The sequence below is a fragment of the Plecotus auritus genome (assembly GCF_963455305.1).
Source record: "Plecotus auritus genome assembly, chromosome: 6".
Taxonomy (NCBI): domain Eukaryota; kingdom Metazoa; phylum Chordata; class Mammalia; order Chiroptera; family Vespertilionidae; genus Plecotus; species Plecotus auritus.
In genome coordinates this window covers 62,948,199-62,964,282 of record NC_137773.1, presented here as the reverse complement: position 1 = coordinate 62,964,282, position 16,084 = coordinate 62,948,199, and the positions used below count along the sequence as shown (strand labels likewise).

General features: G+C 39.5%; 1 pseudogene across 1 annotated transcript; it reads right to left on the bottom strand.

Annotated features, from left to right (window-relative positions):
* Window positions 1–3,795: 3,795 nt before the first annotated feature.
* On the bottom strand, window positions 3,796–4,264 carry LOC308250869 (SUMO-conjugating enzyme UBC9-like; annotated as a pseudogene). The gene has a single exon. The product of its transcript is annotated as an SUMO-conjugating enzyme UBC9-like (transcript).
* Window positions 4,265–16,084: the final 11,820 nt, after the last annotated feature.

Here is a 16,084-nt window from a genome sequence, read left to right as displayed (position 1 = left end):
TCTTTGTATGTCAATTGTGCTTTTCCCTGAACTCTTAACTGTAAATAATATTCCTCCAGCACAAGATTCTAGCCAGGCGTCACATTCTTGAGCATGCTCTGACATATTTGAAAATCCTTTCTGATTTATCAAGTCGTTGAGTTGGTTTAAGGAGGATTATTGTTAAAAGTTTACTTTTATGTTTGTTTCCTATCTGTGATAGAGCATTCACAACATGTTACATATTACACTATCAGTGGAAATTATGTGATTTCTGGTATGATTTATTTTTCACATACTATGTTCAATGATTTTTAAAGAATATAAATCAAGTTGTATACCCAAAGACTTCCTTTTATTTTTTTTTCTTTCTCATCTTTTTATATCTTAAGGCTGCTTCTCAAACATACTTTAAATAGGCTGAAAATTGAGCAAAATATTAATAACATCAAGTGGTAATAAGGTAATATAATTATTGATGTTATAGTTCTTTGTTTTCATTGTGTTCTCAGATTCCCCTGCCTTTTATAAGTAATTTCTGTCACAAAGTTTAAAATGAGTATATTAATATACTAGATGTCAGGTTAATAATAAGGATTTTGTAATCAAAGAAAACACAATGATTTCAAAAGAAACATCAAAAGTGCTTTATTCAAAGTAATGTCCATCACTAGCTACATATTTCCCCCATCTTTCAGGTAATTTGTGAATACCATCCCAACAGAACTTTTCTTTTTTGAGGCAAACCATTCAAAGACCCAATTCTCCACTTCTTCATACGTTTTGAAGTGCTGCTCAGAAAGTGCATGTGCCATGGATCCGAACAAGTGGTAATCTGAAGGAGCAAGGTCTGGTGAATATGGCGGGTGGGTTAATACTTCCCAGGCAAGATCTTTTAACATGTCTTTAACTGGTTTTGAAGCATGTGATGGTGCGTCATCATGAAGCAAAATTACTTTGCCTTGTCCTCTGGCCCATTCTGGTCGTTTCACGATCGAATCGTGGTTCAAATTGATTATTTGTTGTCAGTAGCGATCAGTATTAAGGGTTTCACCTGGTTTTAGAAGCTCATAATACACCACACCTCCCTGATCCCACCAAACGCAGAGCATTGTCTTCTTTCCGAAGCGATTTGGCCTTGCAGTTGATGTTGATGGTTGACCTGGATCAACCTATGATTTTGTGCATTTGGGATTCTCAAAATAAATCCACTTTTCATCGCCAGTCCCAATTCAATGCAAAAAAGACTTTCTTTTATGCTGTTGAAGCAACATTTTACTGATGACTTTTCAGTTTTCCATTTGTCTTTCGTTCAGTTGACGTGGCACCCATTTTCCTTCCTTTAAAATCTTTCCCGTTGCTTGTAAATGATCGGAAATTGTTTGCTGAGCAATGCTTAATCTTTCTGCAAGTTGTTTTTGAGTTTGACATGCATCTTCATCCAATAATGCTTGTAATTGTTGGTCTTCAAACTTTTTCAGTTGACCTGGACGTTCTTTGTCTTTCACATCGAAATCATCACTTTTAAAGTGTTTAAACCAGAGTTCACAAGTATCTTGAGATGGAGCATGTTCACCATAAGCTTCCCGAAGTATATGATAACTTTCAGCAGCACTTTTCTTCAAAGTAAAGTAATGAATTAAAACTTCCCGCAAATGCTCTTTTTTTGGCACGAAATTTGACATTTTTAAGTGTAAAAATATGTATGATGTTAACACCTTCAGAAAATGTGACATATGAAGTTTTGAAGCTTGTTGACAATACAACAAAATAGCATACATATCATATCGCATATATATCAACATATGTGTAACTCCATCTATTGAAAAAAATCTGCATTAGTAACCGGTACACCCAGTACATATATGTGTTTTAGAAAGAAAGAAGAGAAATTCTATAAGCCCATTCTCTAGTCTAAATAAGCATGAGACATCCTTATAAGTGTAAGGGGAAAATGGGAAGAAAAAGTTCATTACAGCATCAAGGTCATTCTTTACCTGTTAAAAAGGATAAATCATTTAGATCATAGCTCCTATATTGTCCTTCTCCATCTTCCTTCCCCAAAGGATTTATTCCACTTATTTTATCCTCAGCAAAACTTATGCATACAACTTGAAATAAATAAATCTGCTTGACAAAAAAATACCAGTAGGAAGAAATATGAATTACTGATTACATACTACCAGCTAAACCTACATCTAACAGAACAGATTATTTCTGTTGTTTTTGTTTGCTACAGGTCAGTTTGCGAAGGCAGGCCAAATAGAAATGAAATATTTATTGTTGATAAAAATAAAGTATTTATCTGAAAAACAGAGGCAAATGGAAGACTAAGAGCGGCATTACATTTCAAATGACTGCATCATCAGACCAAGTTACACTGCCCCATGCTGTGATCAGCCTGAAGATAAGGTCTTCGCCATCTGTTCTCTGGAGGTCCTGAGTTTAAATCTCAATGGGAGATGGCTGCAGGATGCCAGGGGAAAGGGAAAGGCAATTTATAAATTTCGTTTCCTTTATGCTAAAGCAATAATGATTTTTGCATACATTTGTTTATAAAAAGGGATAACGTTGCATCCATACATGATATTAAACAGACTAACATTTAATTGTAAATTGAGGTCTATTTTCACTTACTTGATATGTTTCAGTGTTAGCTGGCTATGTTTAGGATATACTATACACATAAAGAAGGTGTCAGCAATTAAACCTACTCTGTTGTAGCTTGTCTAATCATTAATGCTGTTGGATTCTGACAGCATTGTTTGAGTTGGAGTGGGCTGGTGATATTCAAAAGTATTTAAAAGTTCCATCAAATGTAATATTATTTTCCCCCCAAATGTCTGGCAATGGAGTAAATTAAGAGTTCACAATCAAGTTGAAGTTGCCTCAATATTAAACCAAACCAAACCAAATACACTTTTGAAATAACCAGGCAGATGTTGGCATCTTGTGCTATCTATATTAGTCTATGACACAGCTGAAGGTGAGCATGGCAGTGGTTATTATAGGTGCTCCAGAGGAGAGGGGTCACCTGCCTCTATATATAAATCAGGTTTGTTGCATCATGTCTATTTTATTTATTTATTTATTTATTTATTTATTTATTTATTTATTTATTTACCTTTACATAAACAGTTTATTTACTCTAAACAGCAACACAGACAAAACGCCATATAAACACAAAGGAAGTGATGCGAAAACAAGAGGCTGGCTGACTTTGGATCTGAGGCTCATAGCAACACAACCTGGGTTCTGCGGAGAGAAGGACAGAGGCGCAAGGGAAGGGGACAGGCCGATTTCCTTTTCATCCAGCCGGCTGGAGGGTAGTGCAGCTCTGACAGGGGAAGCTGCCTGCACCCGCGGCAAAGGGAACTAGCTCCTCAGGGACGCATAGAAGTGTAAAAGTTTATCATTTTACAGCAGTTGAAATACCGACATCAATCTATAATAATAAAAGCGTAATTTGCTAATTAGACCAGACGTCCTTCCAGATGAAGCCGTGGCAGAGGCAGCAGCTGCGTGTCTGGCAGGGGCTGAGCCCCTTGCACGAATTTCGTGCATCAGGCCGATAGTATTAAAATAAAGGCAAGTTTTACAAACAATCAAAATACCAAAGACTGAAGGAAGAGACCCTGTATGAAAAACTGGGCAACTCAGCAAGTGGAGAACTGTGTACCCGTGGCGGAAATGGAACATGGTGCCCACCCACCTCCCCTAGGTGACCAGGAATTGAGCAAGGCGAGATCTGCAAATGTGGTAACCAAGTTCTTGCCAAACCAATCCCTTCCTTTTGACGTTGCCGCAGGTCGCTGCTTATGAGGGTGCAAACTTCTTGGCTTGTGCTCGAACCCTTTTCCCATATGCCACTCTGTTTTGGCAGTAAATTGTGTAGGCCTCTGCTTGAGCTGGAGCTTGAATAGTTGGTTCATTTAGAAGTTCCTGTGTTCCTAATAAGATCTGCTTAATTGTGATGGCTGGCCTCCAGTCCTTGTCTTCGTCGAGGATGCACAGCACACCGTGCCCGAAGGGTACACGTTCGGGTGAAATAATGGTGGTTCAAATTTGCATTTCGGAGGTGAGGTGGCTAGTCATCTTTGAAGAGCATGCTGAACAAGCCTCCCTCCCAAGGGGTCCCCTTTTCCCCTGGAATGGCACACTCCCAGTGCATGAGGCTCGTCGTGCCGTCGGGGTTGTTTGCTGGGACAGCTACAAAACCGAATGGGTGGCCTTTTCTCCAAGCTTTCCTCTGCTGGGCGAGTCTGCTGAGGGCGATCCCCGACATATTCCAAGTCCTAGGGCGGCCGCGGCCCGGCGAGCCAGGCGGACGAAGCGGCGGACACGGAGGCGGCGCGGCACTTGGCATCATGTCTATTTTAATTTCCTGTATTTTCCTTGGTCTCCCAGAGAAACTGCATTTATATCTCAAAAAATCTTCAATACTGAAAGCATTTCAGAAAGTATAACAATTTTTCTCAAAACTGTAAGTGTCCTCAAAATACAAAAGCTATTTCTCCATTTCCTTCCTTTTCTCTGCTCACATCCACCCACATATGTCTCTTTCCTACCTTCGTGCTATAAATAGTCATTTCATAATGGATAAAATGATTATGTTCAGACAACAGATTGGGATTTTTTAAAGGAAGTATTTATTGTCTGTACAATCCAACACATAATTCAGCTTCTTACACAGGATCCTAAAGGAAAAGTCTGAACTCCCTTTCTTCTGGGAACTGTAAGACAAAACAACCTTGGTAGCTCTTTAGTATGTTGTGCCCTTGGTCAAAGCCTTCCTTCCCATTGCCTACTGGAAAGGAAAGGTTTAGGTTACATAATCTCATGGACTCCTCCTGGTTTTAAAACTATAAAGATTCATAAATGGAGCATATTGTATAAGATTATATATGTACGTTACAGACATGAACTAACATACATTAAATACATTTATAAATGTAATACATATACAGCATATGTTTATTTTGTAAGTATTAATGTCATAAAAACATGGTAGTCATAATAAAAACTTAGATTTTTGTGGGGGAGAAATGAATTGTTATTTATTAATTAGATAGGGTAGTCAAAAAAGTTATTAGACATTTCCTCCAACTTTTTGAAATTTTGGATGAAAATATTGTACTTCCTCCTTTTAGGAATCAAGAATTAGGATGATGTTAGAACATATCAAAATGTGTATATTATATATATTTTTGTCATATGTCTATAAATCTTTCTACCTAGCCACCTTACCATCATATGAAAGTTCTTTTTTTTTCTAACATATAATTTTAGTTTACAAATAACACTGGGAATGTTTCCAATAGAAAATACAGTGATATTCTTGATACAGTGGGGTCTTGTTGGATTAGTTCTTTCATTTTTTAATTTTTATTTTTTAATTGATTTTAGAGAGAGAGGAAGATGGGAGAGAGAGAGAGGTTTGTTGTTCCACTTATTTATGCATTCATTGGTTGCTTCTTATATCTGCCTTGACCAGAGATCAAACCAGAAACTTTAGCATATGGGGACAACACTCTAACCAGCTGAGCTATCCAGCCAGGGCTGGATTAGTTCTTAAATCACTTAATATTGGGTGGTTGGCTGTAAATATTACATATGTCACTAAGTCTTCAATCTGAGGAAACTTTGTACATTTTCTTCAGACGCTTGTTTGCAGAAGATAGTGTCTACCATGAAGCCATGAAAATGATTAGAAATAGTCCTATAGCTATGAGATTTTTTTTTAGCAGTTAATCTGGTTGCATAATATAATGGCAGTTGACACTTTTAAATATTTTAAAGCATTTTAAAATGAAAAGACACAGTATATTTCTAGCTATATACTAATGCTGATTACCCCAATTGAGTTTTGAGTTCTTTGAGCTAGGCAAGGCAAGCTAAGGTCTAAAAATGTGATATCTTGATTATTTGATCCCATATTGGAAGGTATCTTTGGGGAGAACTGTGTTTGCTTTTGATTGGATGATCTGGACACAGCATATTCTCAGTGGAAGTGAGCTGACGTGGGTAGAGCAGAAAAAATGGAAAGGCTAAAGTGGAAGAGTTACTTAAAATCAAAATAAGATCAAGATATTTACGTTGCTATCGTTTAAATATAGCTTATTCTATTATGAGAAATTATCAGATTGAGCGTAGGAGGTGAATATATGTTTATACAGATGTGAAACTGCTGTCCAAACTCATTATCCCATCGTGATTCCGTTAAATCATGCTCTCTAAGGAGAGTGATTTGTTATATTTGTGAACAGGTGGCAGCTTCATCTACTCAGAGACCAATTATGTAAAACAGCATGAAAATAGCCAGGGTGCCAGTGCTAGGGGGGTGAGGGGGTGGGGGAGAGCAGAGAGTAAATCTGTCACATGTTACAAAAGTAAGAGTGATTTGATTTTTGAACAAGGAAGATTTTTTTTAAGTATCTAGTGAAATAACTTCCTGCATAATTGTCTATCATGTGAAGTTTTCATCTGAATACCTGGTAGTGATTCTGTTAGTGCAGGTACTAGGAATAAAACTTAGCTCCATTATATGTCAATGGTATTTTGCCTTAGGACATGCTGCTGTAACTCATTTTAAAGGGTGGTGACCCTTAATAGGCAGACTAAATGTTCAAATTTGAAAAACACTGACAGATCAACTTGCAACCATGAGTCCTGGCTGCACATACTATCCTTTTTTGGGGGGTTTAAACCATTGCCTACCAAGTTATTATTTACATGCAAATATATCTGTTTAGTACAGATTTCTTATGGAATTAACTAGTTGTCTCCTGGAAATGAAGAGAGTGGGACCCTAGATAAATGAGGAAAAGTTTGGTTTATTTTGAAGAGGGTGAACTGCTCAGAAAGCTTGCCGGGAGATGGAAAGTTTCTAGGAACCAGGAGGCATGAATGAATGGGATGCTGAGAGAGTGAGGTTGCCTAAGGCAGGAAATAGAAAGCCATGGCTTTGCAGAATTATCAATAACTGGATCTGCTGACAATTTAAGACATGCCTTTCTTCAATCCTTCTTGGTAAGGCCTTTTTCTACTAAAGTTTGTAAGTTCAGGTAGAGGATCAATGTTTTGTATAGCCTGATAAAAATCCCCACAAACCCAAAGATAAGTTAAAGAAAAGCTATTCTTTTTGAAGCCTGGAAATGACTTACACAATGGTAAACAAGTTAGAAACGTAAGGGTGTTTATATAATCGTGCTTTGACACTACTTCTGTTTTTTTTCACATAGCAAAGCTTGCCTACAGGAAGTGAAAACATTAACAGTACTCAAAAACCCTGTATTTGTTGTCAGCATTGGGGGAAATAAGGGAGCCGCTTTGTTTCAAAATAAATATTTTTTCAGTATTTGTTTGGAATTCAAATTCTCTGCAAAATATATTGATTTAGTAGAATCAGCACTAGCGTGTAGGATATTTAAAATGTATTGTGAACCATTCTGATTGAGCTCATTCTGACTTTACAAAGTTGCTGTATGTGATCCTGAACTTGTTAGGTTTGGGGAAAACTGAGTTTCTGTGAAATGATGGTTTTAAATTTCTCGGATGACATGCAGTTTCTCTGGGTGTTTGGGAATGTGATGCAGCTAAGAATGGGAATAAACATCCAGCCACACCTATCTAAACACATGACTAGTCTGCCCGAGAGGTCTTCTGAATAATCTGCATTAACTGAATGTTTTGGTGTTGTAGCTGATGTTGACTAGATGCTTAGTGTCTTAGCTTAGGCTAATAATCAACTAGTTAAAGTTCCTTTATTACATAGTTGTTTACACATAATTTAGATTAGAGCCTACATTTTAGTTTAATTTGAATGAATCAAAAATTTTATCTTTAGTTGGTTTAGATTTAGATACATTTTTGTAATTTCTGTGGTGTTAGATTTGCATTTGCTTTGTCATGGTGCTGACCAGAAGTCTTCTGGTTTGGCCATTTCCTGGTAATTTGGGGAAATTTTCCAAGATTTATTGGAGATCCAACAGAGCAAATTTATAGAATTGGGAATGTTTGTGGGAATAAATTGTTTCTCAGTTTTCAGAGATGAAATTAGTCATATATGAATTATTAAAATAGCCCCTTTAATCTGTCTGCAAATTTGGTTTGAGATGAAATAAAACTGCAAATTTGGGGGTTTTCAATACCTCTTAATTCAGTGTGATCTGTGAATTTAATTGATATGCTACTCACTTTTCCAGCTAGATTTGTATAAAATTAGGCTATTCTGATCTCTCTGGTAGCACCTAATTATCCCTTCATTTTTTCAATACCTACCTCCTAAGTCCTTCCGTCTGGTTTTATCCCATCATTGATGTTCTGATTTGCCTTCATTTTTAAAAAGTCTCTTTATCTTTGCATTAAGTTCCACTTCAAATATTTAATCTTTAGTTACATTATATTTGCCGATCTCCAGTCTAGCACTTAGTTAATATGTGGACACCTTACTTGAATTCTATCGACGGTAGAAAACTTCTAAATGCAGAAAAGAGCATAGTACAAAGAGCTTTTAGAAATATTGTGTGTATAACACCACAGCAAGAGACTTAAGCTCCTGTAGAAGATGTTCTAGGGTCAAGTTACTGAGTGTTTTTCAAAGTATTGTAAGTTTCTATAAACAGCAAACTTTTCTTGAGCAGATTCCCCACCTGTAAGAATGGGCATGGCACCCAAAGGAGAAACCAGGAGAGGAAGCCTGTCAGGTACAATTGTGCTTCTTGAATCTGCTTGTCTGTCCACTGAACTGTTTAATCTCTCATGATGCGTATTCAGGGCCCCCTAAGCAGCTTTGCTCAGGTTTTCCAGCTGAATTCTGTGACGGGCATACACTTTTAGACTTAACACTTAAAATACAGAGAAAGGTAATGAGCAGGTTAATAAATGAGAGACTTTGTCTTGCTTTTCACACACTTTTAGGATTAGACAGGGCAGTATTTCATATGTAAATGGTGGTTTTTTTTGTCTCTTCGAGTAAATTTTACACATACATAAGTGACATTTTCCTATCACTCCCTAAATGAAAAGTATTTCTTTTTAATATTATGGTTCTTTCTCCCTAGAAGAATTAGGTGCATAGAGAGCCTGTGAGAGACTTTGTTACTTATTACACAAGAATGGAACATAAAAACATATAAATTACAGGTTTTCTATCAGGATCAAAGGACAATTTCCACAAGAGAAAACAACAAATTGAAAAATCCCAGCCATCAGAAAATCCGGAGTATGTCTAATCAGCCATAGAACTAAACATACCAGTGTCTACGAATTCGGTGTATATGTGTATGTGCGTGGTTACACACATACACAATGCTCTCAGATGTTTCTTCCCAAAGTATTTTTGTGTGTGCGTATATTTTTTGCCCATTTTTTTCAGTAGACATCTAAAACTCTCAAGAAGACAAAATTTCATTTATCAACTTAGTGTTTACTGCACACTAGAGATCCACTTCATAATGAAACTCACTTTCAGTTCATTTAAATGAGAGGCTTTACTCAGTCTGGAGAGGATGTGCTCTCCTGGAAGGCAGCCAATTGATTTTGCCAGAGGATTCTACCTCCACTGTCATTGGAAATTTCTCACACAGAGATACTAGTATCCCCAGTGAGGACAATGATGACCTGGTTTAAAAAATGCTATTAATGATTGTTCAGATCAAGCTGTTTACAAATTGTCCTACTAATATATCTTCCATGAGTCTGATTGGGAAGGAAGTTACGCAGGCTAATAGAAGTTTCCAGGATTTCCCTGTTCTCTTTGGCATTTACCTCCATATTTATTTTTCTAAAGTGGCTCTGACACCTGCTTAGATTTCTTTTAAAGTTTATTTGTAAATCCTCAGTTAAAAAATATCAGGTTGTTAGATTTGTTTCTAAATCCCATTTTTTTTCACTTCTCTATGTCAAAATGAGACAAAATTATACTTCACAATATTTGTGAAGTCTTTTTTGCATTTCATTATCCACCTAGAATTCATCCCCATACTGTCTTCTATAGTTTAAGATGGTTATACTCCTTACTTTCCACATTCTGCCACCTTTTTGGTCCCAAGTATCTACATTTTTTTTCTTAAATTGCTCATGAAATAATCACCCATCATTTATGATTATCACATTAATTACAATAATTTATATTTCTGGAATACTTAATGAGTGTAATGCTAAATGCTTTGCATTACTTCACTCAACCTTAGTAACAACCCTGTAATGTAGGTATCCTTTTAGAGGTGAGGAAATTGAGGCACTGTGCATCACTAATCCACCCCACAGTTGTCAGTCGCTCTTCAGTTCACCTTTTCATTGGCTTCGTTTCTGCCAAAGCTCTCTTTAAACAATGATTCTTCACCTCTGCAGCTGTCTGGAGCTCCTTTTCCTTTGCTGGCTCCCCTCTATCTTTTTCCTGCACGGACTTTTCCTGACATGATTCTGTAGTTAGGCTTAGTTCCTTCCCAATCTCCTGTCCATTCAAATTGTGAGTCCCTTTTCACCTCATAAATCCCTAGCACTATCTGAGAGTCCGAAGTAAATCTGGTAGTACCCAAGGCCCAGTTTACAGGTGTGCTGTTAGATGGCAAGATAACTGCCAGCTGGGAAATTAGTCATAACGAGTGTTTCTGTCAGTAGAGGGCAGGAAAGCGTACGCCCTCAGTCATGTAGATTAGCATTGATTACAGCTGTCTGGAGTTCTTGTTGGGACACATGGCAAAAAAAAAAAAAAGAAAAGAAAAGGAACTGTTGATATTTGATTCATCTGCTTGGCAAACCAGAGGTTTATTCCATTGAAAATATTTGTTATATATGAGCCCCTCCGTTGTCTGAGAAAGGCTGGGAATAGGGGTAAGGAGAGGGGAAGTACATTTACTTTGTTGTCTGTCCCTTCCTCCAAACCTGGTGTGAAATTCCACTTGGCATACTTTCTAAAATTTGGCCTGAGTAACACACACAAGGATACACAGTGTATACAGGAAGCAAAATTCAACAGAGTACCTTTGGCTAGCACCCATGCTTATACAAAAGAGGAAATGGGCCATTATCCCACTCTCTACTTGCTGAACTTTGGCTACCATTGCTGTGAGGACAATATTTATCCTCATCTCACTTCATTCAAACTACTGCATTGTTTTCAAGGCACAGTATGAGGCCACAGAAACAAAACCCAAACAAAACAAAACCTTACCTACCACAGCCAGACAGCTAATAAGTAAGAGGAAAAACTTGACAAGATCAGGTATACTTAAAAATTGTTGGTATTTGTATACAAAGTGCTGTATAAAATAGGAGTGGATAAACCACCAAGATTTATTCTCTTGAGGGCATTTAAAGTTCCTTAAGACATCGAATTTTTGAAGTGGAAAGGACATTTTATTGATTTTACAGATGTTCAGAATACAGATGTACAGATTCAGAATCATAGGGAATAAGTGCATTGTCCACTATTATTAGGTAGGAAGGGACAGAACCAAGACCTGGACTAGGATCTCTGGATTCTCTTACATCCTTCAATGTATCATATGCTCACATATCATGGTGGGTGGTATGAAGTCTGAGGAGCTATGAGTTTGATTACAGTCAACTTTTGCTTATCCGCAATGAAAATATTGGATTTGTAAATTTTCTACCACAAATTGTAATCTTGTGCTACTTTTCTTTATGATGAGAGCACATATCATGCCACCTCCAACTTCATTTATATTCATTATTTCATTGTAACTAAATGCTATAATTATTATACTCCTCCAACAGAAGTAAAAAGAGATTTTTTTTTTTTCTTACTGGAGGAAATTGGGAAAGCCCTCACAGAGGGCTTTAGCTTAGGATTCAGAGAGGAAGTTCACTAGAACAAAAAAAGAGGGGAAGAAGAAGGAACCAAGATGGCGGCACAGGTAAACGCCTGCACTTGCTGCCTCCCACAACCACATAAAAATTACAACTAAAATACAGAACAACTGTCATCCAGAACTGCGGGAAAGCTGGCTGAGTGGAAGTCCTATAAGGAGAGAGGTAAAGAAGAAAGCGCACTGAGACTGCTAGGAGGTGTGGAGGTGAGGGACAGGCCAGTCCTGCACCCACATGTGCCGCTTTTTTAATCGGGAGGGAGTCGCCTGTGCGGAGTCCCCCTGGAGGAGCAAGGGGTCCCAGCCCCACACCAGACCCCCAGCCCAGGTTCCCAGAGCCGGGGAAAGAAGTCCCTAGGGGCCGTAAGAACTACGGGCTGTGAAAACTGGTTCGGATTGTGGCTGAGTGACACACAGGCTGTTTGAGACCCAGCTGCTCCTCTTAAAAGGCCGGCACCATGAACTCAATTTACAAGCTCCCACTTCCTCTGAGCTCCAGTGCTGGCCAAGGCTCTGGAGGACCCAGACATATACGGGGAGGAACTGGACTGTCTGGCATCGGAGCAGGAACTTGGGGGTGGCTTTCTTTCAGACAGAGGTGCTCGCAGAGGTCATTGTTCCTGTGCTGGGGCCTCCCTGGAGTAAGGCTGACTGGCAGCCATTTCTGTTTACTCCACCCTGGTGATTCCCTGAGACCACACCCCACCCAATTTGTAACCCCACCCAAGCTGTACGCAGTGTCTTTTGCATATGAATGGCCTTTCCTTGCTCTGGGTAAAATCTCTCAAACAGGCTGCAGCTGGGTCAGGGAGCCCCAAACCTATCAATAAAAGGCTCAAAGCCAGCACCAGCCTGCCTTGCTTTACAGCTGGGCCTTGTCTGGGCACTTCCAAACTCGATACAAAAAGGAGGAATCTGCAGATCTCTCTGTAGCTACTACTGGGAGGCCCCAGGCAGTGGCTGACTTTGCACCTTCTTGGAGATCCAAGAGCCAGTGTACCCAGTGGTCAGTGTGAGACCACACCAGATTACAACTCTTCACGTCCATAAGAGACACACTGAAGGGGCAGACTCAGCGAGCACCAAAGCCCCACTGAAGCAAGTCCTGCTCCATAAGGATGTCTCATGCACAGCAGCTCTTCCACTGTAGTTGCAACTGTTCCCCACAGCCAGTTGGCCTGGAGGTCAATTCCTCCCAGTGACACCAACAGCAATCAAGGCTTAACTACAACAAGACTGTGCACACAGCCCACAAAGGGGTGCACCAAGAGTGTCCACCTGAGGTGAATGGGGAGGCTGAGCCACTGGGCCCTGTAGGACACCTACTACACAAGGCCACTCTATCAACTCAAGGAGACTTAGCAGCTACCCAATACATAGAAACAAACACAGGGAAGCAGCCAAATGTGGAAACAAAGAAACATGTCACAAATGAAAGAAATGGCAGAAAGCAAACCACTGGATATAGAGTTCAAAGCCACAGTTATAAGGTTACTCAGGAATCTTCTAGAAACCTCTGAGGAACTTAGTGGGTCTTTCAAGAATCTTAGTGAGAATGCAAAAAAAATGGAAAAGGACCAGTCAGAAATTAAGCATACACTGACTGAAATAAAGAATAATATACAGGGATTCAACAGTAGACTAGAAGATCCTGAGAATCAAATCAATGATTTGAAATATGAGGAAGCAAAAAATACCTAACCAGAAGAGCAGAAAGAAAAAAAGAATCCAAAAATATGAAGATAGCGTAAGGAGCCTCTGGGACAATTTCAAGCGTACCAACATCCTAATTATGGGGGTTCAAGAAGACAAGAGAGAGCAAGATATTAAAAACCTATTTGAAGAAATAATGACAGAAAACTCCCCCTACTTGGTGAAAAAAAATAGACTTACAAGTCCAAGAAGCACAAAGAACCCCAAACAAGAGGAATCCAAAGAGGACCACACCAAGACACATCATAATTAAAATGCCAAGGGCAAAAGACAAAGAGAGAATCTTAAAAGCAGCAAGAGAAAAACAGTTAGTTGACTACAAGGGAGCGCCCATACGACTGTCAGCTGATTTCTCAACAGAAACTATGCAAGCCAGAAGGGAGTGGCAAGAAATATTCAAAGTGATGAATAGCAAGAACCTACAACCAAGATTATTCTACCCAGCAAAGCCATCATTTAGAATTGAAGGTCAGATAAAGAGCCTCACAGACAAGAAAAAGCTAAAGGAGTTCATCACCAACAAACCAGTATTATATGAAATGCTGAAGGGTATTCTTTTTTTTTATTTCTTTATTGATTAAGGTATTATATATGTGTCCTCATCCCCACATTAACCCCCTAACCCCCTCCCACTCATGCCCTCACCCCCCTGGTGTCCATGTCCATTGGTTAGGCTTATATTCATGCATACAAGTCCTTTGGTTGATCTCTCCCTCTTACCCCCACCCTCCCCTACCTTCCCTCTGAGGTTTGACAGTGAAGGGTATTCTTTAAGAAGAGGAAGAAGAAGAAAAAGGTAAAGATAAAAAATTATGAACAACAAAATGACAACAAATACAGATCTATCAACAAGTTAATCTAAAAATCAAATGAATAAAAAATCTGATGAACAGAATAAACTGGTGAATGGAATAGAATCAGGGTCATGGAAATGGAACAGACTGACAATTCTCAGAGGGAAGAGGGTGTGTGTGTGGGGGGGTGGTGCGGAAAGAGATTAGACAAAGATCTTACATATGAACACAGACAATAGGGTGGCAAGGGCCTGGGGTGGGGTGGGAACTGGGTGGAGGGGAGCTATGGGGGGGAAAAAGGGAGACATCTGTAATAATCTCAACAATAAAGATTAAAAAAATCAATAAAAACAAAAACATAAAAAAGAGGAAAGTATGAACTGAGTCAGTAATTTGTGTATTAATTGAAAAAAGGCAAGGTTGTAAAAACCTACCTTATTGGAGAGAGTGAGAGAGGAGTAGGAAGAAGGGGAGGTACAGATAGAGAAATAGATGAGAGAGAGAAAGAGAGCGAAAAGGGCAGGTAAGGAGTGGGAAGCAGAGGAAAAACAGAGGAGGAGGAGGAGGGGGAAGAAAGGGAGAGAGGAAGAGAGGGGAGGGGAGGAGGGAAAATTGAGAATGTTGTGGCAGTAGGAAAAAGAAGTTATTTAAATAATTGGTGATAGAATCAATCTTAGTAAGAAAATCCTTATTTGTGTATTATGAAACATTGAATGGGTCATTTCCTTACATCTGACATCATAGAACCTTTGAGGTTAGCTTCTAGAAGAAGTTGGCATAACAATATATTAAAAGTAGCTGTAATTATGTTGCATTAAAGAAGAGAGAAAAGCCTAGCTGGTTTGGCTCCGTGGATAGAGCATCAGCCTGCAGACTGAAGGGTCCTGGGTTGGATCCCAGTCAAAGGCACATGCCCAGATTTCAGGCTTGATCCCCAGTAGGGGCAGGCAGGAGGCAGCCAATCAATGATTCTCTCTCATCATTGATATTTCTCTCTCTCTCTCTCTCCTTCTCCCTTTCTCTCTGAAATCAATAAAAATATATTTAAAACTAAAATAAACATGAAAAGTATTACATTAAAAAAGAGAAAAAAATCACAAAAGGTATAAGAAAAAAAATCTTATAGAAATCTGATTAATTTATATAATCAACTCAGAGTTAGAAATAAGAAATGACTAAAAAATAGTATTGCTGTGATATTTTAGTTCTGCCTTTTAATCTAACAATATTATAAAACTAGAGGCCTGGTGCACAAAATCAAGCATGGGTGTGGTCCCCACTCCTGGCTGGCGATTGAAGCGGGAGCATCTGGCATGAAGGGCAGGTCCCAGCTGACCTCTGGGTCCTGGGCAGCACCTGGGGTCCCGCGTGTCCCGCCCTGCCTGAGTCACGGCACACCCAAGTCCCCGCGCAGGGATGCAGTGAGTGTGGTGCGATGCTGTGGGCTGAGGCACAGTGTGGGCCTCTGGGCTGTCCAGCGGCGCCACACAGAAGCTGGGTGGGCAGCACACTCTCTCCTGGCCGGCCTTGTGGTCCAGCTCCTTGCAAACCCACAGGGAGTCCAACTGGCCTCTATGGTCCTGGCGGCTGTGGCCCGGTTCACCCAGAAGATGCCACTTGGGTGCAGGGCGGGCTAGCTCTTCACGGGTGCCGGGCACCTGAGTGAGGGGCTTCCCAGGCACGCGAGCCCTGGCGTCCTTGGGGAAGGAAGCAGGGGGAGTGAGAGCAAGCTTGGCAGACACCTTGCATTCTCATCGCACCTCC